Genomic DNA, 26,085 nt, shown 5'->3' with positions numbered 1-26,085 from the left:
GAATTAATGTTTTCAGCAGACCCAACCTTGAACTAATCAGACCTAAGCTGGGCCCAGCCACACTTAAGTGGTTATACCTAGTCAGCAGGCCCAAAAGAGGCGAATGTTTGTGAATTTTTTTAGAAAAAGCGGAAGCGTATATTTTTACAGAACATTTTGCAGTTAAAAGAGCAACATTTAAAGAACAATTGGTAATTTTTTTTGTAGAAAAATTTGGTGATTTTTTTGTAGAAAAATTACCAAATGTTCTTTGAATGTTGCTCTTTTAAGTGTAAAAAGTTCTGCAAAAATATATGCTTCCGCTTTTTCGAAGAAAAATCGCCTCTATTCGGCCTCCTGACTAGGTATAACCTTTAATTGAACCTAATTTCGATTATATAAATTTAGCAAAACCTAACTCAGTCCCACTGCGCACCCAAGCTCAATTTAAACTTAATATAAAATACCTTTGCAAAGTCTAGCAAAGTAAAAACCGAACTGTGATAACAATAACAGTACAGTAAGTGAAAGAATAAATTACACTCGAATAAAAACAATCTCGAAACGTTAATTAAATTGAAGCAATCTCCATGGGATTAAAAAGAAATTCCCAAACTCCCGAAGTCGTCAAACAGCTGCGATCAACAGCAATTTTAAGAAGAGGCTAACTAACTGCCTGAACCGAGCCAACGCTCGCAATTATACCTACATTATTTTACAGACATTTAACGCGACAAATTGACGTTTAATGACCGGCCGGAAACGGGGACTGTACTAACAGAACGTTAAGTTAAAAATACTGTACGTCCAGGGTAATCGACGAGATTATCGTCCCGGTACCCGGCAAAATGACTTCCAAGAAGCGAGATATTTTCTGACCATAACAGGTCAGAGTGGTTTGTCGTTTAAAGATAAATCTGGTATCAATACCGAAACACGACACCGCAATTACCCGCCTCGGTCCGAGCGTGTACTTCGAGGAACTCGTTTTTCTCGAGCGACTCGCTGAATCTCCGCTTTCCTGCTATCAAAAATTCAAAGAGAAACTAGACACGCGAGTAAAAACGTTCCGAGCACCAGTCGATGCCTACGAAATAGTTTCTTTTTTTTTTCTCGAAGTGCGACTCTGCTTCCTGCTGCACACCGCGTGTCGCTGCAACAACCTTAATCCGTGCATCAGTACGCTTCGAATATCCGGTCGATCGTCGTCGTGTACTAAAGAGAAAGTTGAGAACCATTGTTACGCGCAGCCCCAGCGTTCTCTAATAAACCGCGCACCGAACCGTTCCATTGGTAAAGTCTTTCCAGCGAGAACAGTTTTCGGAATTCGTGAGTCAGTCCGGCGTGTGCGGGGAACGCCGATGGGGCGTTCTATGTGCACGGTAAATGCTATACCGCTTGGTGAAACCGCACGGCGGTAACGGAGAATTCACTGGTTTCGCGGTATCGCCAACGAATGGCGTGAATAAAGGCGAGCTGGTAGAGGAACAGTCGTTACCGTGAATTCGCCAGTCGCTGGGCACCAGACACTCATGGTTGGGATGGCAGCAAGGGGAAAAACGAGAACGAGGGAACCGCAAACTGGCATGACGATAATTGCCGGCCTGACCGAGGCACCGTCTCGAAAACGCAAAATAAACTCGAGGCAAGGCTGGGCTTCCACTGAACGCGCAGGCGGGTTTCAGTGTCGCGAGGAGACTCCGGCTCGATTGCATCACGAGGATTGCAACACCCAGCCGGCAGCCTTGCAATGCCACCGCCTTCTTTTTTCCTTCCGTCGATTTCGTCCCTGCGGAGAGCATTAGAAGGTTGGCGACGAGGGACGTTCGCGTTCCAACGTGTTTACGGTTTAAGATTTGGTACTGGGTGATGTGTTTCGTAGATCGGGACTCAGTGGGGAAGGAACGACGATGAGGATTTGCGTGAAGCCTGTTCTGGTGAACTTGCTCTGTATTGCTCTGTGATTATTGGGCACGTGCAACCACCTGTTGCGCGGAACCACTTGGTGCTTGGAACCACCTGTTGCACGGGGCCACCTGTTGAATGCGCGCGTAAAGCCACGTTCACGCGTGGGGGATGTGCTGTGTAAAATGCACTTAAGCCACGTTTACACGTGTCGGCAGCTCTGTGTAGAATGAAATTAAGCCACGTTCACGCGTGGGGGATGCGCTGTGTAAAATGCACTTAAGCCATGTTTGCACGTGGCGGATGAACTTCAGCTACGTTCGCACGTGCCGGATGAACTTAAGTCATGTTCGCACGTGGAGGACACACTTAAGTCACGTTCACACATGGGAGATGCACTGCAGTATTAAATTAAGCCCCATTCGCACGTGGGGGATGCGCTTAAGTCACGTTCACACATGGGAGATGCACTGCAGAATTAAATTAAGCCCCATTCGCACGTGGGGGATGCACTTAAGCTACGTTTACACGTGTCGGCAGCTCTGTGTAGAATGAAATTAAGCCACGTTCACGCGTGGGGGATGCGCTGTGTAAAATGCACTTAAGCCACGTTTACACGTGCGGAATGAAATTAAGCCACGTTCGCACGTGGGGGATGAACTTAAGCAACGTTCGCACGTGAAGGATGCACTTAAGTCACGTTCACACATGGGAGATGCACTGCAGAATTAAATTAAGCCCCATTCGCACGTGGAGGACACACTTAAGTCACGTTCACACATGGGAGATGCACTGCAGAATTAAATTAAGCCCCATTCGCACGTGGGAGATGCACTTAAGCTACGTTTACACGTGTCCGCAGCTCTGTGTAGAATGAAATTAAGCCACGTTCACACGCGAGGGATGCACTACGTAGAATGAAATTAAGGCACGTTCACACGTGGGGGGAGTGCAATTTAAGCCACGTTCACACGGATGGGCTACACTGCAGAATACACTTAAGCCACGCTCACACATGCAGGATACGCATAAAGCGGCTTTCACACGGAAAATTCGATTTTAAGTCAAAACTGTGTAAAATCGAGTAATCTTTTCGCGCGACGAAATTAAACTTATGACAGCAAAGTTCTAAATTATACATTTCAAGTATTCCTTTTTGACACCATATTTACAGTCCCCCTTTTTCTTCATTTCACCTTCCCAATCCACCCCAAGGAGACCACTGAATAACCAGACACTCTGTGTTTTAGTGTCCTATAAATTACTCTACTTGCGTCACTGAGGTAACTACAGATTTTTTTAAACTAGCCGCTTCTGACCACTTTTTAAGCCTGCTGGCAAAAGTTAACTTGTATCTACGATGGCTCCTCCCACTAAGTAACGGTTTGGCGTCTCGGTGAAGAAAAAACCGGCCGGCGGGAGAGGAAGAAGCTACGTGCCCCTGTGGGGGAGCCCAGGAGAAGGTCGTCGACGAGTGTCATCACCTGTTTCGTGCACGTTGCATCCTTAAACGACGGTAATTGCCTCGTAGGTGACGCAAATTGATCTATCGTATTATTTGCGCACGATCAGGGTCGCAGGCGAGGATAATTTATTCCGGCTGCCACGATCTACCGTTTTGTAACGCGCATTTACTTCGGAACGCGAGTAGAGTCGCTTTTCAGGGGCATTTCATCAATTCCACCATTCTATTTTTATTTTCCCACACTTACCTTCTGCAATCAGTTATGAAATTATTTTTTACGCAATAAATCTTGCAATTATATTTAACCGTAGAACGGAATAGCTCGCCGATGATGCGCGACGATAAAAATGGCCACAGAAAGTGTATCCTCGTAAATCCCCGGAACCCGGTGACTCCTCAAGCCCGGAATTCCTCGATTTCGAAAGGGGAAACCATTCAGTTCCCAGAACGGTTGCGCGGATGAATTTCTCACGAGCCATTTTAATTAGAAATGCTTCTCCGTGGCTTTCATCCATCGTTCACGCCGATGGAATCCAGCGCGTCGACGGCTAAGCACCGTGAATCATTCCGATCTGAATGGAATTTATGAAAACGCGATGAACGTTTAGCGAACAGGGGGAAGCGTTTACACACGGCTAACGAACAATATTACGCAACGCAACAACTTGTGACTAATCTGCAATTAACATTAGCAACGATAGCCTGGCGCGCATAAAGGCGGGCATCGTTACGCGATACAGAGATCAACAGCGATAACTTATGAAAAATTCATTTCTAATATTAATGAACCAATATTTTTCCACGGCAAAGAGGCTCGTAAACATTTATGGCTCCTGGGCGTCGCAGAGAAATGAATAAAGGTTCGGTGGGGAGGGATTGGTTTCTCGAGGTCTAATCTGGCATTAAATTAACATTCGTCGGCATTCTTCGAAACCTCCACTCTCAGAGAACTTCTCGAATTAATATTCTGCTCGAAGATACGATTAGTGTTGAGCTTATCAATTGTCTCCACTTCTTACCCTTTCCTGTTTCCAGAATGGGGTAAAGGTACAAGAAGAATATTTTGGTAAGATATTAGTTATTCTTAGTGGCCTCTCCTTCATCAAAAAAGCATTTCCAGTTCAGGGATCCATAAGGGAGTCGGAAGACCTCGAGGCGACCGTTTCCCTCTGTTCTCCTCCCTTGATTTCCGCTGGAGGAGCGTGTAACCTGCGAACGCCCTTGCCCGGAATGCAATCTCCGATCTCGCGCGGCTCGTTTCAATGCGTTTGCCGCGCTTGTATGCAGATGCGTGTGTTCACGCACACGCGATAGGCCGGCGGTAAAGCGTACCGTGTAACAGTATCGCCTTTTCTTCCCTCGGCTGCACGCAAGAATGAATCACTGCCTCTTTTGCGTGCTACAAATTGCTCGGAGGAATTTGTGGCACGGGTGGGGTCCTTTTTTTTTGGAGATTAAGGAGCACGCATGCATCTGGTCGAAGTTGGTATGCTTATTTTGCGACTATAAAGGCGAAGGGGTGCTTTGGGAAGGCAAAAGGAGCAGGTGATCATTTTCTGTATTGCTAGTGCTTCGAAGTGGTCAAGAGGACTATTGAGAAGTTATAGTCGCGAGATGAGATGACTATTTCGGTGTTATACTCGCAAAATCAGGGCGACTATTTCGGTGCTGCAGTGACGAGATCAGGGTGACTATTTCGGTGTTATACTAGTGAAATGAGAGCGACTATTTCGGTGTTATAGTCACGAGATCAGGGTGACTATTTCAATATTATAGTCACGAGATCAGGGTGACTATTTCAATGTTATAGTCACGAGAACAGGGGGACTATTTCAATGTTATAGTCACGAGATCAAGGTGACTGTTTCAATGTTATAGTCACGAGATCAGGGTGACTATTTCAATGTTATAGCCACGAGATCAGGGGGACTATTTCAATGCTATAGTCACGAGATCAGGGTGACTATTTCGGTGTTATACTAGTGAAATCAGAGCGACTATTTCGGTGTTATTGTCACGAGATCAGGGTGACTATTTCAATGTTATAGTCACGAGATCAAGGTGACTATTTCAATGTTATAGTCACGAGATCAGGGTGACTATTTCAATATTATAGTCACGAGATCAGGGTGACTATTTCAATGTTATAGTCACGAGATCAGGGTGACTATTTCGTTGTTATAGTCACGAGATCAGGGTGACTATTTCAATGTTATAGTCACGAGATCAGGGTGACTATTTCGTTGTTATAGTCACGAGATCAGGATTACCGTTTCAAAGCTGTTCACGCGAACTATATTTATCTACTAATTACAGAATAGCGACTATTCTGTATACAAGCGACTATCACCCGACCTGTAGTCAGTCACTGGAGCCAGAGGACTTTGTACTTTGAAGCTAAATCATTAAGACTCACCATGCCGCAAGTGACTATTTTTCAATTTATAGTCACCTAATCGAAGTGACTATCTTCACCTAAGAATCTATTACAGAGTTTTACTAATCAAAGCAAAGTGACTATACGAGTTTCTCACATGACTATCACGAGCGACGATGCAACCAATAGATTTCCAAACCGACACCTTCTTCCAACCCAGTCGAAAATCGATACGGAATGACTCGAGCCACCGGTGGAATCATTCGGGAGTAGGAAGTGACCTCATATTCATTCGCGTCACGATCCTCGTGAATCCAAGGGGATTACGTGGAGCGAAGGGAATGTCTTTCTCGTCACTAGGCGAGCACGCGCGACGATGTTCCCCGACCGTGTGGACATCCCAGATCCTCTCCGTCGAGAAATAACGATGACGCTAACGGCCCCCATTGTCAAGGTGTACGATCGAGGCCAATCGTCACGTCCCCTCGCTGCCTCCTCGCGTTTTAATCATCCTCCGAACCACTCCCTCGACACTTTTCCATCGGTTCCCCGAAACGGACAAGAAGCTCCACTGTGTTCTCTCTCGAGGAGCAGGCCTGGCGATAAAAAGGAAAGGAAAAAGGAGGCAACTGTTCCAGACGCGACTGACTGGATCCTCTCGAGGCCCCCGAGGATCCCCGCGGACACGGTATAAGGAGAGACCAGTCTCTCCCGATTCTTTCTTCCCCGGGCGAGTTAATTGCGGTCTAGAGATCGCTGAATCGACGCGGAACGGTCATTCATGGGATCGTCCACCGGAGAGTTCAAGGAAGACTTTAACGATCCGAGGAATCGCAAGTGGTGGATCTTCTGGTAGCGTAATTGACCGTCGCGAGGATGCTGTAGCCGAGTGGGCCCGGCTGGGAGAGATCAAGACGTCCCGAGTAAGTGGAACGATCAGCCAGGTGTGAAGGAAACGTTATGTTCATTGTCAAGAGGAGGTGGAGAACTTTTCGGCCGACGTTTCGTGGGACACTTATTAGACGTTCGTGTAGGTAGGATGAGATTGCGCATATCGGGGTCTAATGACGTCATGACTGCGGATTTCAGTGGTCCCGGAATCTTGATAATGACAGTATCGGTACGTTCAGCTAGGGTCCCTAGACATCTCGAAAGGACCAGATGGCTTTCCAGGACACCCAGTAGATCCTCGGCCTGTGCGAGATCTCGGCAAGGAGCTTTCTTCGCGGAAGAGAGTTCGCCGGGTGTATAAGGTCACATCGCGGAACACAGCTCACCTGACAGGATCGTGTTTCGTCCTGGATGTGTGTTACAGAACGAGCCACAGGGACGATCGCTGTTACGTCTCGCGTTATTCTACGCGGCGACGTGTTACGTGTGCCGCGAACCCAGCCGCCCACCAGGCTTCACGGACCGACCTTACGATTCAAATCTCTCCCGAGCCTCGGGCAACGGGGGCCTAGGGACGTTTACGTAACCAATTTTTCACTGGGATCCCTGGTCAGCTTCCTAGATGCTTATAGGTTTATGAATTTTCTCACGCGTGGCGCACGAGTGCTTGTATTTTAAGTTGGGAATTGGAAGTATCGAGGCTGCGGTTGAAGGAAGTTGTCTAGGATTATGAAATTGTAGTCATTTTGGGGGTAACTAGCTGGTGTGATTCAAAATATGAAGAAGAACCTAGTTGAAGTGGAGCGTGGTTGAAGAGGAACCTAGTTGAAGTGGAACCTAGTTGAAGTGGAACCTAGTTGAAGTGGAACCTAGTTGAAGTGGAACCTAGTTGAAGTGGAACCTAGTTGAGGCGAAACCTAGTTGAGGTGAAACCTAGTTGAGGTGAACCCTAGTTGAAGCGAAACTTTGCTGGAGCTGGCCCTAGTTGAAGCGAAACCTAGCTGGAGTGAACCCTAGTTGCGTAGGGACCTAGTTGAAGGGGAACCTAGTTGGCACGAATCCTAGTTGAGGCGAACCCTAGTTGAGGCGAAACTTTGCTGGAGTGGGTCCTAGTTGAAGCGAAACCTAGTTGCGGCAAAACCTAGTTAAAGTAGGATCTAGTTAAAGCAGGACCTAGTTGAAGTTTGAAATTCAGCTCAAAGGAAGAAATATGAATTAATTGAAGTCTCTGAGACTTGGCTCAAAATAAGGAATATTGATCAAGCTACCAATTCCACGAAGGAGCTCATTGAACTTGCTTCAAAATAAGATACTCCAACATCCTAAACATCCAACCATCAATGCAAGTTACCGACCGAGAGGATGGGCTCGTGTTAATCGTCGACGCTTCCCGCCTGACCAGAGGTCTCCAAACTATAATTAATTTAACGAGACACGATGGTGTGACCATAAAACATGTTATACCTACAAGCTAACTGATTGAACATTATCTAACACACGCTATTTATCAAAAAATCTTGTTAACCAAGCGTACAACTAATCCCACGTTAGCAATAAATTACATCCAGGAGCAACCTGTCTAACCACTCCACAAGATCGTCCATCACCCTCCCCAGCTTCATCCACTAATCACAAAAACTAATCCAGAACTAATATCCCTGAAACCCAAGCGGTTAAAATATTCAAAACAAAGAATCTCAGAAACAAGTTACTACTTCCTCAGAAAAAACACAGATCAATGGTGATCGATTAGCAACGCCAGCATAGGTCCCATCGCTCTAACACCACTCTAATCGCGTGTTCAGAACGAATCATCATCGCCAGATGCATCAAGGCGTGCAACGTTCCGCGGTGAACGCGATTTAGCAAAGCAAATAGTGCAGCGTTTCGCTTCCTCCCTTCGAGGAACCAGTGTTTTCTTCACGGGCAATAGCGCCCGCCGGCCCGCTGGAGTGGGGCCCGGGCCCGGGCACTGGTGGGGAGAGGCGGTGCGCGCGCACCGAGCGGAACGGGCCAGACGCGTGCATTATTAATGCCCGCGAAAGGCAGAGAGAGAGAGAGAGAGAGAGAGAGAGAGAGAGAGAGAGAGAGAGAGAGCGAGAAAAAGAGGAGTGGATTTACCGTCAGGTGAACCGGGATGTAAACGGGATGCCACCGCGAGAGGATAACGCGAGGACACGTCGCTGGCAAGGTCGTTGCCACCTGAAGGTCCAGGCTAGTCACCTGGCGAGTCCTGAAACACGGACTCCGAGCCTGCCACCTCATGCAGCCTCTTGAATCATCTTTACACAGCCACGATCAAAGAAAGTATAACAAAAGAAACCAGGGTGACGGTTTGAAAAAAATTGTAATATTTGGAGTGATTTGATTAAAAACTTCCGATGTTGTTACGCAAATAATGTGGGATCAGGAAACCCATAAAAGGGAGTTCGGAATAAGAAATCTCGGAGGGTCGGTTTCGGCGCAGTTGGTTAAAGCGGCTGACCAGTACGCAGCGGATCCGAGGATCGCGGGTTCGAATCCCCATCGCACGGTTTCGTTTTTTTCCGTAAATTACAAAACCTATTCGTACAATAATTTCTTCTAATGCTTCCAGCACCAAAACAAAAACCTCTGCAAGTGAACTCGTCCTACAATTATCTCCAGCTGCACGTCCCCGATCAGAGTGGGGCCCAGTCATCAGAGAAATCCACGTCTGCCAATTACGGTGAACCGAGGCACGCGTGCGAACCTATATCTATATTTGAAAATGGGACTTCCATACGCCAAGGCAGCGAAGAAGGCCGCGCGTGCAAAGAGAAACGTTTTCGACCATATTTAGAACGGTTCGTCGCGGATCGACGTTCGTTAATTGAACCTCCTGTGCGTCACATTGCCTCTCTACGAGGGGAAATCTATAACCAGCTCCGATGCCCCAGGTTTCCGCGTCTAACCCGAGTTTTAAGGTCGCTAGGAGACCCCGCGTATGGGAAAAACGTGCGCGGATCACCGCGGAAAGGATGTCACGAGGATATGTCAGAGCGTGGCAAGGTCGTTGTCGCTGGCCCAGGTTGTTCACATTCAAGGACCTTTCCACTCGCGTCCCGTGCGCGTACGATCTTATCGATCGGAGCGCGGGAGCAAAGGTAAGTAAGCCGGCGAGGACGTGGATCTCTGCTGGAAGCAGGTCACTCTAATCAGACCTCTATGGACTTGGAAACATCGCTGCAGCGCCGTGAAGTATTCGTTACATGAATCTAGTTACTTTACGTGATATCTAGTTACTTTTCAAGATTTGGGTAGCTTTTTAAAGGTATTAATGATGATAACTGAGTGATGTTAAGTGGAAAACAGGTATACGCCACGTAAATAAATTATATTCCTTAATATGTTTAAATAAATAATATTCCTTAATATGTTTAAATAAATAATATTCTTTAATATTTTTAAGTAAATAATATTCCTTAATATGTTTAAATAAATAATATTCCTTCATATGTTTAAATAAATAATATTCCTTAATATGTTTAAATAAATAATACTCCTTAATATTTTTAAATAAATAATATTCCTTAATATTTTTTCTAAATAAATTTATAGGAAAGCACTGAAGAACGTCCCTTTTCGAAATTGCTTTATTTTAGCCCCAGGAGCACGCTCGTTCGCCGTTTAAGGCGTCATAAAGCAGTCAGCGCCGTAAACCAGCCTTCGAAAAGCGACCCCTGAAGACAGGATTCACGGCGCACGCGAAATCGCGTGAGAAAAGAAGCTGCGGTGGAAGGGCGACCGGTTGAATATTTAACAAAGTACGGTGGATGAGCGTGCAGCTGTCGATCCTCGAATAACTCGCGCTGAATTATTGATCTCTGGGCCCTCGCGGGCCGATTCTTGCGCGCGCGCATCCGTCATCCCTCCAGCCCCGATTAATCAAACATTTCGTGCCTCTGTTGACGATCCAACGGCCCTCATTAACGTGCACGGCCATCAAGATCACGAATACAAAACGATCCCTCCAAGTGCGCTCTGAGAACGCGCCTTAATCGCGGCCATTTATCTCGAGGAAAGGCTCGATACTGGGTGTGCCCCAAAAAATACACCCCTCCTCACAAAACGCGAATTTCGAAGCAACAAAAATTGCAAAATTAAAACAATATAAACGAAGAAAAAGTTTCCGAAATTTCGAAATTTTTTGTGAAAAATTTGAAACTTCTTTTTTTGAAAATTGGGCGTGTCATAAATACGAAATTTTTCGGTGAATTTTTGCAGACTGGTTTCGATTGATAAACTTAGCAGACGTAGTTGTAAATCAGTCGATGCTATCGGTCTAGATTTTTCAGTCCCGTCCCTAGTGATAAGAATGATTTACGCGTTCGGAGCCCGGCGACACACTTTTGCCATTCATCCTGAAATCTCGCTGTTTTTCTGCGCGCGGCGGCTTTCGTGAAACTTTCTCGAGGAGATACGATGCATTTTTATGAAGCCGCCGGCGGATTCGACGATCGTCGCCGAGTATCGAGTTCCCCATATGGGTGCACCCAGCTGCAGCCAGCGTTCCTCGCGCTGGGTAATTTTTTTAATGACAGCATCGATCACGCATAATCGTTGCGCCGCGGCGTTGTGCGGCTTCCACTCGTACACGGCGCGTCTGTGTCATAATTCAATATCCCCCTAGTTGCGGACTTTCATTGCTTCTTGGAATTTCTAGCGGTTTAAAGGGACCTGCTGTTTAGGTGGTAAGTGGAGTCTCTTTGTACTCTGGTTTAGTGGAATTTGGGGGGGTGGAAGGGAGGGGTGAAGAGGGATGGTAGAGTGTATTGTGACTATTGGAGTGATAACAGTGACCACTAGGAGATTCGTTGATGCATAGCATGATGTAAGAGAAGTGTGGAGTATAGTTGCACCACACAACTAGGATATGGGATATAGTTGCACCACGCAACTAGGATATGGGATATAGTTGCACCACACAACTAGGATATGGGATATAGTTGCACCCGCAACTAGGATATGAGATATAGTTGCATCGCGCAACTAGGATATGAGATATAGTTGCATCGCGCAACTAGGACACGGGATATAGTTGCATCGCACAACTAGGACATGGGATATAGTTACACCACAAAAATGATATCAAGTATAGATGAACCACATACAAAGACGAACCACATACAAATGTAGAAGAGATATAGCATAGTTGGACTTGGAAACTAGTACAAGGCAAAACTACACTAAATATACCTACAAAAGTGATACACAACATAGTTGCAGAATTGAAAAGTAACACACAAAGTAGTTGCACCATAAATTATTATTATGTGGTACCATTTTAAAATGATAAAGCTGCAACATCTGCTAAGGGTACGAATGTTAGTTGCACTAATTAGTAGAAGTATGTAATACAGCTGTAATTAGGAAAACCAGTCAACCTAGTTTCTCCAAACTAGATAAGTTTCCGGTCAGAAAAGTTCGTGACTTCAATTCGTTAATCCACTAATCTCGTTAGTCGAACCTGGCCAACTAGGTATCACGAGATCCCTGATTCTCGCTAATCAACTTAACGCCCAGCGAATTCTCTAATTGCCAACATGGAGGATCGCCGCGACGCGGCACGATTCTCTAACAATACAACCAAATATTTCTGCCAAGATCTGCAAAATCCCAGCGATATCCATTGGGCGAAGAAAATAATACTAATCTGACGTTAGAATTAAATTCGTCGAAGAAAGTTTACTCTTCGAAATTTATGGCAGATTATCGAGGTCTTCCTGATTCCCGGAGACAGAGTGCGTTTCTCGTTACTTTCTCCCACCAGATCGAGCAAGAAAGTAAAAATTGAGAGCGACGTCGCCTTTCCTTCCCTCGGGGTAGCAAACTTTCCGCGGGGTGTCCTTAATGGCGGTTAATAAGCATGACTTTCTTAAACGGGTACAGAGCCGTCGAAAAAATTACGACCATCGCTCCTCCACTTTGTCTTCCACGCGGTGACAACCGCTGTCCCCTCGCTTTCCAATATTTTTCATCGCAAAAACCAGTCGACCACAATTTCTCAACACACAACATCAGCGGAATCGCATTCTTCCACTTGGAATACTTCAAAAGTCAGAAAAATATCGAGAAAGAACTAGAAATATTAAAAGAAGCTACAGGCTTTCATAAATTCATCTAAAACTGAAATTCAAACCTTCCTCAAGAGATTGAAATAATTAAAAACCACTTCATTAAGTTCAAGACTTGACCCCAGTTAAAGTACCCAGCAGTAAAGATATTTGGATAAAATTACCCCAAAATAATTCAATTTTTATCGCTCCATTAAATCCAAGACTTCCATGCCCCCAGCTTAAGTATTCGACAGTAAAAATATTTTAATAAAATTACCCCAAGAAAATTCTATGCTCATCACTCCATTAAGCCCTCCATTAAGACTCAATTGCCGACATTGAAATATTTCACCACAATTCCACTCGCCGAGTTCAGTGTCCACAAGTAAAAGTCCCCGGAGGGAAAGAGTGCCAGCCGCCATTACGCTCGCAAATGAATTCCGATTAGTGGATACGCGTCGCCTAGGAGAGTGTTAAACCATCCAGTGTCGAGGTCAGGGTCACGTTAAACGCGCGCGCGGGGAAAGCGGGGGAAAAGAAACCGACGGCCGCTACTAGGCGAGGAGAAACGACTCTCGTTCTGCGAATGGAAGGAAAAAGTCGATTGGGACGCTATGCGCAGGGTGAAAAAAGTTGAAAGAAAGCTGAAAGATCTCTAACAAGGACCATTCAACTGTATCGCCTCGATTCCCAAAGCCATCCACTCTTTCAAACCCACAAATTTAATTTCGAAATTGAGAGTTCTTGCTTTCTACTTCGAATGTCTCGACTACCTCCTTCCGAACGTTCCTAGGCTATAATGACAGATGCTAGAGCGCCAAGAGAGTCGTTGAAGGGCCAAGTGGGCGGAGCCTCCCCACCACAGTGCTAGGCCACGCCCACTGCTAGGCCCTACTCCCTTTGCCACGCCCACTGCTAGGCCCTACGCCCTTTGCCACGCCCACTATGACCATTATACATGAAAAGCCTATATAAAACCCTCTCTATCACTCTCCCACTATGTTGTAAAGGTATAGAAGCCTTTATTCCGTTAATTAAGACCCTTACAATGCTAAATTTGAGAAATAAATCATTTTCGAGTAATCTTTCCAAGCCTCCACTGACCTTTCCAGCCTCCAACCGCGTGATTTAAGCAACCCAGCCGAGCTGCCCGCATTTGCATCGAGATGAATTTTTACCGCGCACGGGTCGGCGAACCAGTTTTCACCGAAATTTTCGGGCCACGTGTCAGGACTGGCTGGCGTCGATCGAAAGTAACCACGACGGGAGACGATGGCGATTAACGTTCCCCGACGAGGACTTTCGGACGAACGAGTCTGAGGCCTGATCCGCAAGAAGCGGTCTTGCGAGATCGCGCGCGCGCGCGCGCATCGACGATCCTCGTTGGAAAAACTGGTCCCCGATGGCCGTCGTTTCTTCACCGGTCCTGGCCATACTTTCGTTGTTGCTCGGGTGACTTGGACTTCGGCCTGCCGACGACATTGCTGCGGACGTAACTCGATGACGAAAGAGGGTGCCTATTTTCTTTTTTAATTCTGAATATTGGTAGCGGACGAGATAGGGGGATTGCGTAATCGTTCTGATGAGACTGTACACGGAGGGGAGGATGACGTTAGACTCTCCCAGTTACGGTGTCAAGTGAGAAGGCAAGAAATTTATATCTTTGGCGGTTGTGGGTTATCATAGTAAATAGTGGAGGTTGCGGGGTGATAGAGGAATGCAAATCTTGCAAGATGAGAAGATTAGGAAAATGGGGGTAGCCTTGAGAATTTTTAGAGAATTACACTGTTTTATTTCAGATTGTGATAGGATTCGGGGGAGGGCGGTTCCAGGGAGTGAGTAATACGGCGCGGTGGGCGTGGCCCAGAGTAGAGGGGGGGGGAGTCAAACGTAATGATGGGGGAATTGTGTACAGTGGTCATGGGAGGTCAAAATTATTCTGAGATGAGAGAAAAAGAGTTTGCATTGTTGTTCTAACATCTACAGAGTGATTATTTTTTAGTGCAATGACCCATGCACACTGGGGACGCGAGGTGGTCTTCTGAAAAGCGCAAAAACAGGACAGTCCGGCGGCAATCGCGCGCTCTGGCTCGCGTTATCGCTTTCTCGGGAACTTGGCCAGTAAAAAAGGAGAGAAAGAAGCTGGACAGCTGCGTCGCGACAGGGAGTATGAACTGGGCAAAGACGATCGCTTCGCGCGTTGCTAGAGGAACGCTGCGTGGAACTGAGAACGTGGATATCAATGGTAAATCGATGTGGATTTTGAAGGATTTTTGGATTTCTAGATAGAGAGTAGAGGGATGGATTTTGCAAAGGGAAAGGAAATTTTGTTTTTGAATGATTGTAGTTTGTCGTTTATGGCTGGCAGTGTTATATTTAATGCGTGAAGGTGACAAAGATGCAAGGTGGGACTGTTGTAAAAGAGATTTATAAGTCGGCATTCGCAGCTGTTAGTGTGGGTATTTAAACTGCTGTTAAAGAGCTTTTAGAGCCCTGCAATTGACGTCGACGAATGTAGCTGATAAGCATTGCAAATATAAGGTTTTGCAACACACGCGGCGCGGAGTTATGTAACATTATATTCAGGAGTGAAGAATTTATTTGGAGGTGAATAAAAATTTCTAAAAAAAAGAAGGTACTTTTTAATTCATAATTTTTTCCCCATTTCGGAATTTAGAAATTCCATGACTGTAAAAGCAAACGAAGGTTTGTGACTCATCAAAGAACTTAGGTATCCAGGTTACTACCAACGCTCGATCGTTATCTCGCTAATCGTGAACATGTGAAATAAAATCGTAACTGGGTAATTACGGGTGATTAAGGATGAATCTCGCCGCGATACGACGTCGAACAATGCCACGGAGAACACTGAACATTATCACTTATCTAGAGGCGTTTGGGTCGCTAAAAGAATAGTCGGGAGTGTCATTTTCGCTGCGATAACGATAATACATGGAAGACTTTGAAGAACAGAGGAGCAGCGTTAACAAGTGCAGGTACAAAACGTACCCTTTTTCATGTAATATAAAGTAGGTATTATAAAAGTTATGAGAGTTCCCAGCTCGACTTGCTAGCATAGAGGTTGGACAATTTGCAGTGGAGTGGAAAATTAAACGTTTGGGACTCCAAGCGATTGGGACCTCAAGTGTTTGGGACCTCGACAGTTTGGGACCTCGAGAGATTGGGACACTCAGTTTTTTAAACTTCTAGAATTTGGGACTCTCAGCGTTTGGAACTCTCAGCGTTTGGGACTCCTAGAGCTTGGAACTCTCAGCGTTTGGGACTCCTAGAGCTTGGAACTCTCAGCGTTTGGGACTCTCAGTGTTTGGGACTCTCAGCGTTTGGGACTCCCAGTGTTTGGAACTCCCAGAGTTTGAGATTCCTAGCGTCTAGGACTCCCAGCGTTTGGGACTCCTAGAGTTTGGGACTCTCAGCGTCTGGGACTCTCAGCGTTTGGGACTCCCAGTGTTTGGAACTCCTAGAGTTTGAGATTCCTAGCGTCTGGGACTCCCAGCGTTTGGGACTCTCAGCGTCTGGAGCTCTCAGCGTCTGGGACTCTCAGCGTCTGGGACTCTCAGCGTCTGGGACTCTCAGCGTTTGGGACTCCCAGTGTTTGGAACTCCTAGAGTTTGAGATTCCTAGCGTCTGGGACTCCCAGCATTTGGGACTCCCAGCAATTGGGACTCCCAGCGTTTGGGACTCCCAGCGTTTGGGACTCTCAGTGTTTGGGACTCCTAGAATTTGAGACTTCTACCATTTGGGACATCCAACGTTTACAATTCTAAGCCCCCATGGAATCACTCTCGTTTGGGACCCAAAGCATTCGGAACCCTGAACGTACTCTTCATCTCCTATTTATTATGTACCCCTCGATTCCTTCCTCAAAGAAAATGCGACCATTCCAGAGCACCGCAAACGCGAGACGATCCTAAGAGCGATCTCAAGAAACACAAGCGGACTCGTGCATTTACCTATCGCGGAATCTGCATTGCAGGGCGAGTAACGGTGCATCCTACGCGTCTCCCGCGCGGTGAATACGAAACGCGACCGCGCGCGGAACCAACCAAATCCCGACCTTGACAAAATCCAACAGAATTTCATCGAAAGCCATTCTCAATACTTTCCTGTACCGCGTGCATTCGAACGGTCACGTAGTGGACACGCGTGCTCGCCACGCACTTACGTAAACGGATCGGTAACAAACGTATTACTTAATCGCGCGTTGCTGCATAAATCTTGCTGAGTATCGTGTGGCTCGGAGAACCGCGTGCCGTGAGCGGACTGTATGAAACCAAGGCGGCGCCTTAATTAAAACGATAGTTTTTTAAGATCAGTTAGACAATGTCTAGTGAACTTAATTCGAAATTTGTAATTTTATTATTTTGAAAGTGGAAGTAGCTTCCTTGGTGTCCTCAAAAATGCATTAGTCCCTATATTAAAACAAAAAATTTATAGCGACTTTTAAACCCTCGACAAACAATTTTCCACCAATTTTTTTCAATTTTGACTAATTTGTTTTCCGTCGCCTCCAAAACTGTATAAAGTATGCAAAGTCGTATTTTTGCAACGCAACGCAGGGGAACAGTTAAAAGAATTGTAATATCGCCCTAATTCGTCACGCACGAAACCGCGAATAAACTGTATCGCAGCGTACCGCAAGAACCATATTTTATACCCGTTCACGTTCAAGGCTTCTCTCCTTCCGTCCCTTTTTACTCCGTTCCACGAGAATTGTCACCCGCGGAGGATACTTTCACATCGCTCGCGGAGATTCTGGCCCGCCTCTATATTTGTTCCGTTGCAAAATCTCTGTGTTTACGCGTCGCAAATGGGCCTGCAACTGTCTTTGCAAGGGAGGCGCAACCGCGGCGCGCTATAGTCAGGCCGAAAGAATTTGGCTACATAAAATAACTGAACGAAAATTTTTCAAAAACATGAATCCTTACTGGACAACTTTACAATTTAAAATATGTAGAGTGTTATTCTGAGTGCAATTACGCAAATATATAATTGTGCAAATATGCAATCATATAGATACGCATGTATCCCACTATGGAACTATCTAACTGTGCAAAAATTACAGTTCAATCTCTGGAGGGGAAAATTGGAGGTCTCGCGGTTGGTAATGAGGGAGTGATCCTAGTTCGAAATCCCTTCATCCTGACTGCGGCACCATAAAGATTGCGCAGCACTGATGAGCAGCCAGCGAAAGGCCGGAAGGAGTTGCTAATCGGAAGTTGTGTAAATTCTAATTAGCAGGATCTGGGTGAAAGTCGTACACTCGAAAATCCCTTCCACAGCTTCTCAAACCACTAGATTCTCCGTCCTACCCTTTTGCAACCCTCAAATTTCCACAAGTCTCATTTCCTACTCGACGTTTTTAATTTTTGTACCAAAATTAATTGGAAATATTCTTATTTAAAAACGACTATGTTAAAATAAATTGTGTTTTTAATTGAAAATAATATTTAAATATTCGTCAATTCGCAGGAATAAAAAAAAAAAAATGGCAACAGTGAGGCGCGAACTGGTGACCCCGCGCATGGGAGTCGCGAGCGCAACGCACTGACCCACGCGGCATACCGCAATTAAAAGTTCATCAAATGTATATAAGTTAACTCGGAATTTCTCAAAATCGACTTTCTCGAATTTGGCTAAAAATAGGGCCTTACTTTTTTGGGAAATTAACGACCGAGCGGGGACCATCACTGAGTACCAACATTTTCTGAAATTGCCAAACGCCTGAAGGTCTCCTTGTAAGATACAAAGCATCGACTACCAAAACAAAAACTTCCTCCCAGCCATTTTCAGCTGCTGAGTCAGACGATTCTAACGGCTGACACGGGGCGGTGCGTTATTCAGCGATCGCCAGCATGAAGGAAGACACAAAAATTATTCGCCGGTGAAAGAATTCCGGAAAAGAAGTTTCACTGACTGGGACGTACCGCCGCGTAATATATCGTTCTCCAACTGTAACGTACACTTCGTCGCGGTCTGCGTGAGCCTGCAGCGGCGCAGTTACGGTTCCGCCCGTTTCTGCCTCCGCGATGCGCCGCCTTTTTTCCGCGTCCGACCAGGGAACCGATAATCGGAAGTCATGCAAATTCCGCGGCGCACTCGCCAAGCCTAGTCGGAGCAGTACCTCGCGTCAAGTATTCCAACAAAAAAAAACGCGATAACAATCGATATATCGACGGTCGAAATTAGCGAACGGGACCGACTGCGATCGATTCCGCGCGCAAAAATGAGCGAGATTTGTAGAAAGAATTTTTTTCCTACGACGCCTCGTTTCAGAGATAATAAGTGTTTAAAAAGCGGCGCCCTGGAAGGCAACTTCCAACGGCTGTATCTCGAAAACGGTTTGAGGTAGAAGAAAAGTTCTTTGGGCAAAATTTAATGCTTTTTGGCGCTCCATCGTTCTGCCTAATTTTTATTTTTCTACGTGCCTTTATGCGGTTGTAAAATTCGATTTTAAACGTTAAAGTGGGTTATTTCAAGCAGGTTTTTGGTAAAAGATATTTTGAATTCAAGTTGACAAGGATTTTCAGCAATTTTGTGAATATAAATTAGTTCCCGAGCACACGTAACAGTTGATCTTGAAACGAGCGTGCAAAGATCAATTACAGATCGGTGTTTAGATAAGGCCCAGTCTCCAGAGTCAACGCCTTCTGAAATTATTAGTTTCGCTTTATAATCGCGGACAGCTGCTCGGGAGAAAGTGAAGTGCGACCAGAAAAGCGTTCCCCTTGTATCGGAATGATTTTTATCTCGCACTATCGATTAGCGAATCAATCGAAGCACTCGGAAACTGGTTTATCAATTACACGAAAATTCGAAAGCGGGAAATGGGATTAGGAAACGGAAGTCTCCTTTGAATAGACTGTTTAACGCGCCGCGTGCTTTGTTTCTCGTCCCAAAGTCAGCAAGAGAGAAAAAAGTCAACAAAAATCCCGGACCACGATATTTATCGCGTTCGGTCCGCTCGATTCAATTTAAATTCCACCGATCTACTTATGCAAATGAGGCGATAATTAAGTCGGCGATTTAAGATCTAACACGAAGCATTACCACGGTCATTAATTATTTATTAATACACTCAAACGCCTTCGCAGGCCCGACAATTTTACATCGAATAAGCTGCAACGCCTTGCGACCATTTTTTTTTTAATTGGATGCACTTCTCAAATTTTTGTTTCAACTTTTTTCCCTTCTGAGACTATAATTAGCAGAGCAACTCTCCGGGCATCTCATGCGAGAAGTGAAATACGATAGTGATAAGGTAAAAGGACGCCGCGATAATAATTTAATCGAGACGTCACTTTGATCCGTTCTCGCTGAATTCAGATATTTATTCTCGGTAACAGGTCCGTTTTTACTATCTTATCTCCACTCAAATTCGAGTTTCTAAATCGCCCACTTCGCCGACGGATATCGTGTTTCCCGTTGCCGCAAATTAATCGGCGATAATTGTTTGTTAACTCGACTTCAAACGCGCCGACAGTTAATGCAAAATTGTTGACTAATAACTTTCATATCTGAGTTGTAAACCCTGCAGGCGTTGATTGCTCGCAGTACCGTGATGAACTTTTCAGAAAAATCCGGATTTTTTATTGCTAAGATTAAACGTGACGGAATTTTGAATTGGGGGTTGAAGGCACTCGATTAATTTGATTGGCGTGGGGATGAAGTTGGGTCCCCGCTGTCCAGTTGGAATTCCGTTTTTATTGGCCGAAATTGGAGGGGTCGTTGAGATATGGGGCAATTGGCGAGTTGTAAAAAAGGCACAGTTGTCAAAGCAAATTGAGCCGACGCACGCAACCGGTCATTGTGTGCACCCTGATTGCTGATACGAACGCAACGCGGCCCAGATTTTCGAATCAAGGCCAGGATAAAGGCGAAAGTATCTGTGCATCTGCACGGGTTGCGTGTTGCAAGTGGAAGAAAAGGAAAAGGGGGAGCAACGAGCGTGGTCGGAGGGAGTGATTCGATAATACCGTCTGGAGGAGATAAGATATGTTTGATTAAGTTATTTGACGACAGAGTTCTGAATAGTAATATTTGGTTACTCATCGATGGTGTTCTAATCGTGGCTGATAATCCAATGATGAGGATGAGACTACTGTGAGGGTGTACAGTGCCTCTACGAGCTATAGTGACTTAGGTGTGACGTCACTCAGTAGGGTCTTAAGGGGGTATACCCGTTTGAACCCTCGGAAAATGTATACATTTTGTGGATTTTTTTACAAGTCAACGGTTCGATGCAGATTTCCCGTTTTTTAACTATGTTTACATAGTATTATGAACTACTTATAAAAAAAGTTTCAGTTAAAAAACTATTGTTTCTCGGAAGTTACGGATACATGTCCGAAAGTCTCTCGATTTTAGACGGCTAAACGGTGGCCCTAAAAACTCGCGCTACGTTCGACCAATTCACTTCCAATTTTGCATGCAGAATCATAATAAGATTCCGCATCGTCCAACGAAGGCTTTTCTTATTTCGATTCCCCGTTTATTATTTATAAAGGAAAAAGGTGGATTTTTCTCTTAGAAAAATTTAACTTTACCTTTGATCTCTCGCCATTTCTTTATTTTTCAAAATTTTCAAAATCGCCTTCGCTGGACGATGCGGAATCTTATTATGATTCTGCATGCAAAATTTGAAGTGAATTGGTTGAACGTAGCGCGAGTTTTTAGGGCCACCGTTTAGCCGTCTAAAATCGAGAGACTTTCGGACATGTATCCGTAACTTCCGAAAAACAATAGTTTTTTAACTGAAACTTTTTTTATAAGTAGTTCATAATACTATGTAAACATAGTTAAAAAACGGGAAATCTGCATCGAACCGTTGACTTGTAAAAAAATCCACAAAATGTATACATTCTCCGAGGGTTCAAACGGGTGTACCCCCTTAATCGATACCCTGCTGGGTACGGGCCGCCAAACGTGCCCCCTTAGGGAAGACCAGGACAAAACCGGGGCCCTAAAGGGTAAAATCTCCAAAATTACCTGAATCATGCAGTGGTTTCAATTTAAAATAAGTTGTTAATATAAAATAATTTATATTGCAACTGTTCTAATGCTGTACATATACTTTACTACAATGTATTTGTATTTAATATGTGCTGACAATGAGACAATTTTTAATAGCCAGTAGCAAAGCTTAATCGATGTCTTTTAATAATGATAATCAATTTCTTTTCTATTTTATTAAAATCGAAATTTTAACACTTAATCTTTAGGGCCCCGGTTTTGTCCTGGTCTTCCCTAAACACAGTCCTGCAAGAGGTCACGTTTAGCGGCCAATACCCAGCAGGATATCGGTTAAGACCCCGCGGAGTGGCCTCACACCTAAATCACTATACCTCGTAGAGGCACTATACATGGATTTCTGGTGAATTAGGAGTGAATACAAGAGGATGTTCAGATTTATAAGTACTTAAGTGTCCGAAAGACTATAAGCGTGAAATAGCACACACAAAGTTCAATATATTTCTATCCAAAGTATTCAATAAATTGCTACCCAAAATGTTCAATGCATTTCTATCGAAAGTAAATAATCAATTTCTATCCAAAGTATTCAACAAATTTCTAAGTTGGAAGAGTTTTAAACCTTCCTTTTAACCACCACTGTATACCATTTCCCTTTAAATAAATCCTTCTAAGGTTAATCCAATCCTAATCCAATGAATCCTTAAAAATTCGTAAGAATAGAGTTCAATAAATTTGCAAGTCCTAAAGCTTTTAAATCGTCTTTCACCACCACTGTAAAAACACCCAAACTGTTCCCCTTCTTTTGTACAGTATAATAAACACCTTATTATTATTATTACTAACTCCTCACCGACGGCAAACTATGCCAACAGCGAACGTCGTGTGCCAACAATCACTTTACGATTATTATTCTCGTCGCCAAGCAGATGACCACCCATAAACCACTGTGCCGAAGCTAACGGATCGGCCAGCGACGACCGTAAAAAAAAAACAAACATTTTCACACGTAACACAGGCGTGTCGCGTTCAACACGCTCCTACGCGTAAAACGATCGCCTGGATTCGACCACTGTTCCAGGCAACGATACGTAAAAAACAAGGAGTAAACCTCTCGTGTGACTCGAAAGATACAAAGACCCCGTCGACACAACAACAGCTTGGAAAGGTCACGCTGGAGTGTTTACAACGAGCCGTCGAATTTGCGTCCTGGCTACGCACTTCGACACAAGGAAAATACGTTCCCCATTTTGGGTATTTATAAACTCAATTTCGCCTGAATTCTGCATAATTGTAGGGAGATATAGTGAGCCTGATTAGCCCGTCTTCTTGTTAACATTCATGCCCACTCTATAATTATTATTATTAAACGTCTTCATTCATAAATAAAGATGGGAACGAGGGGGGAAAAAAAAATAGCGCAATGGTGATGTTCAGTCGTAGGACTCTTTCGCAACTCGAACTTAATTAAGTTTGTACAGATCTGTTCCCGATAAGACGGCGATATTTAAAGTCCCGTTTTTATTCTGCAATCGGTATCTCCTAGCGAGTGTTACGATGTTGCCTTTTTTACGTAATGGTTGATTCTTGGTACTAACGGGGTTTCGAATATTTATGGCGTTGAAAGTGGAAATGCTAAAAAGGAAACCTTAGGGCGGGTCCACATGCGCGCTGGTGCTATGTTAAATTGCAATTGTACACAAAGGAATTAATGCCTTAATGTGCTGGCGCACTTAACAGTAGCACGTTAAAGGTGAGTTTAAACTTATGAGTTACTACATTAAGGTGCATTCACAATTCATAAAAAAAAATATTAAATAAATTTCATAATGCACCTCGCCGTTTTGTTATAAATATGAATGCACGATAGTACTGTAAAAACAGTGAAACCTGACGCTATTTGATTTCAATTGTGGACCCGCCTTTAAACACCAAGTTGTTCAAACAACCAAGGCTAGTCGTTCCATTTTTAACTGGCTCCTCTTTCGATAAAATTAGTCAACAGCAACTTGGCAAACTATGCTAAACAAATCTCGTAAATTTACTTCTCTTTTTTTCTGCAATTTTACAGGAGTCGTTAATTGAAAACTGCCCACCTGTTGGGAACGTGATTCTAAATATAGTATCTAATACTAATCACAGGGGATTTAATAGAATTATCACAGAATTGAAACTGCTTGAGTCAGACTTGTATTTTTTTTTTTTTTTTAAATAATTGAGTTATTTAAGTATTTCAACCAGTACGCAAATTGTTATTAAATTCTCCACGGTATCGCGATTAAGGCTGCACTTTCATGGACACAACGCACGCATTGTTTTGTTATCACCCTTTACGAAATCTAGAAAACAATCATGTATGAACGTATTCGATACGCGTTCCGAGATAAGCTTGTGTTTATCTTCGATTCGCCTCGAAAGTGGATCAAAACAGCGCTTCTATTGACTTCCATATGAAATAAACGATACTTCAGTATGCCACAATACTCGAAAGAGGATATGAGGAGCGATAAAGACAGATTACAATCCAGAAAAACGATAAAACTTCTACTCTCGTCGTGCGTCGAATGAATAATAAATTATTCGCATAGAAAAATTCAAATTTCATGAAAATAAAATTTCCACTTTACGATCTCACACAAATTTGCATCGTAGAATTAAAAAAATTACAAATTGTATGTTAGAACATTTCCAAACTTTATTAATACCCAAAAAAAGGAACGAAAATGAGAAAAATTTAATTTGAACAATTTTTCTATACAATAGAATTTTTAATTTAAAATACGATTTCTATACCGCTTCGTTAATAATCAGCGATCCATACAATTTACCACGACGATAACCCAACGCAAATGAATTTTGAAAATTCAAATCGAAAAGTTAAATCAAACAACGCGTGAGAATTTTAAAAGTAGCTTCCAATTCGCGCCCAGAAAAAAATGGCGCCCTTTTCAAATATTTATGAAACACCCAGCCCCATTTCGAGGTTAAATAAAATACTCTCCAAAGAGCACAAGCGTTTCCAATATCCTTATTTAGTATCGAACTCCGCTGCAATAAGATACTGCAACCCGTTATCATTATCGCAATGCACATGACTCACATTCCCTGCATTTCGAATATCGAACGCCAATGACTTACGTAGCGCTAGTATCTCCCCGAGGCGCCATGTTTGCCAAGAAGGGAATTCCCAGAATTCCATTTTCGACAAACATAAAATACACTCTACTTCCTCGACGTAACCACGCCGCAGGACAAACTCGAAAAAAAAAATGCCTCCCGTAACTATTGCAAATGTGGTAATCTATGCAGACAGCGAGATAAGGCTCTAATCACTATTTAGTACCGCGAAACAATATAGCAGACACTTATTACGTTCCGGCAGTCGACTTCGAGCAGTCACTCTTGCTTTAATAGCTAGAAGCTAAATTCCAAAGTACGTAAACATATTTCGAGCGTCGACAGAGACGAGATAACGATCGGAAGCCTCGGAGACCCGGTACATTTACAATTTACGACTTCGACGCACGGTCGACAATTCCAGGAAAAGCTATACGAAACGCTGGTCATTCGTAAGAGACAACAATCGACTCACCACGCGGCTACGTCGACGCTGCTGTCATCCCTGCCGTCGTTGAACGTGACCTTCTATTCGAGTCCCTGGAAGCAGCCCTTCCCAGTTTCCACGGATTTCGGAATCTTCTCACTGACACTTACAATCGCGGCAAGATCTGGGGGCCTCCTCTCAGCGACTCGCGAGGTCGCGGCGACACATCCCTGTCTCACAGCCGCGGTGTATTACGAGGGGGTTCGGTCGAGGAATCGAGAGCTTAGGGCAGGCGCGCGTTAGTGTCGCGAAGAGAGACACGATTCAGAGCACACGTGGCGGAGAGCGACGAGGAACGAACAACACGCAAAGACCGCGGGACTACGACTGGCCGCTGGCTAACGGCTTTCGCGCGAGCCACTTCGGCAGTTTTCGCGCTCGCGCGTCGGCACCGCTCGGCCGCCTTCGTCGGCGCTCGGCGCTCGCCGCTTACGCTCGAAAACTGGCGGCAGAAACGAATGTTTCTGAATTGTTTTTTGGGTATTTGATATTAATGGCCGAATTGTTGGCACACATTTTCCTCGGGTTTTTCAATGACTTGCGTTTAAGCAGTGGTAGTCGAGGAGGAACTCGAGGGAATTCAAATTTGTATTTTAGTGTTGTAAATGGAATTGCCGAGTTTGCAATGGTGATATTGGGCTTTGAAGAAAGTTTTAGTAATTTGAACATTTGTGTCAACGAGACGGTGTTTACTGTCGCCAGTCGATTGTTTTAGTTTCACTCCCTAGGGCGTCGCGACTCCGTGTGCGCGAGAGAAATTTTCTATACAATTGCTGAACCGAGTATCGTCGTGTTTGCG

The 26,085-nt window shown here is 44.5% G+C and overlaps 1 protein-coding gene across 9 annotated transcripts in view; it reads right to left on the bottom strand.

Annotated features, from left to right (window-relative positions):
- The window catches only part of LOC143377105 (uncharacterized), a 99,148-nt gene that overhangs the window by 50,128 nt on the left and 22,935 nt on the right, over window positions 1–26,085 (bottom strand). For 2 of the 9 annotated variants that reach the window (XM_076828040.1, XM_076828039.1), the window contains exon 1: window positions 25,275–25,622. The exons of 6 other annotated variants lie outside the window; for them this stretch is intronic. The gene's annotated coding sequence lies outside the window, so the exon portion shown is untranslated. Of the gene's footprint in view, window positions 1–1,477; window positions 1,630–25,274; window positions 25,623–26,085 lie in introns of those variants that run through there. One more of the 9 variants, XM_076828041.1, reaches the window with a different exon arrangement.

Source organism: Andrena cerasifolii, chromosome 15 (assembly GCF_050908995.1).
Source record: "Andrena cerasifolii isolate SP2316 chromosome 15, iyAndCera1_principal, whole genome shotgun sequence".
NCBI classification, from domain to species: domain Eukaryota; kingdom Metazoa; phylum Arthropoda; class Insecta; order Hymenoptera; family Andrenidae; genus Andrena; species Andrena cerasifolii.
The sequence above is the reverse complement of the archived record's forward strand: the minus strand, read 5'-3'. Positions and strand labels throughout refer to the sequence as shown.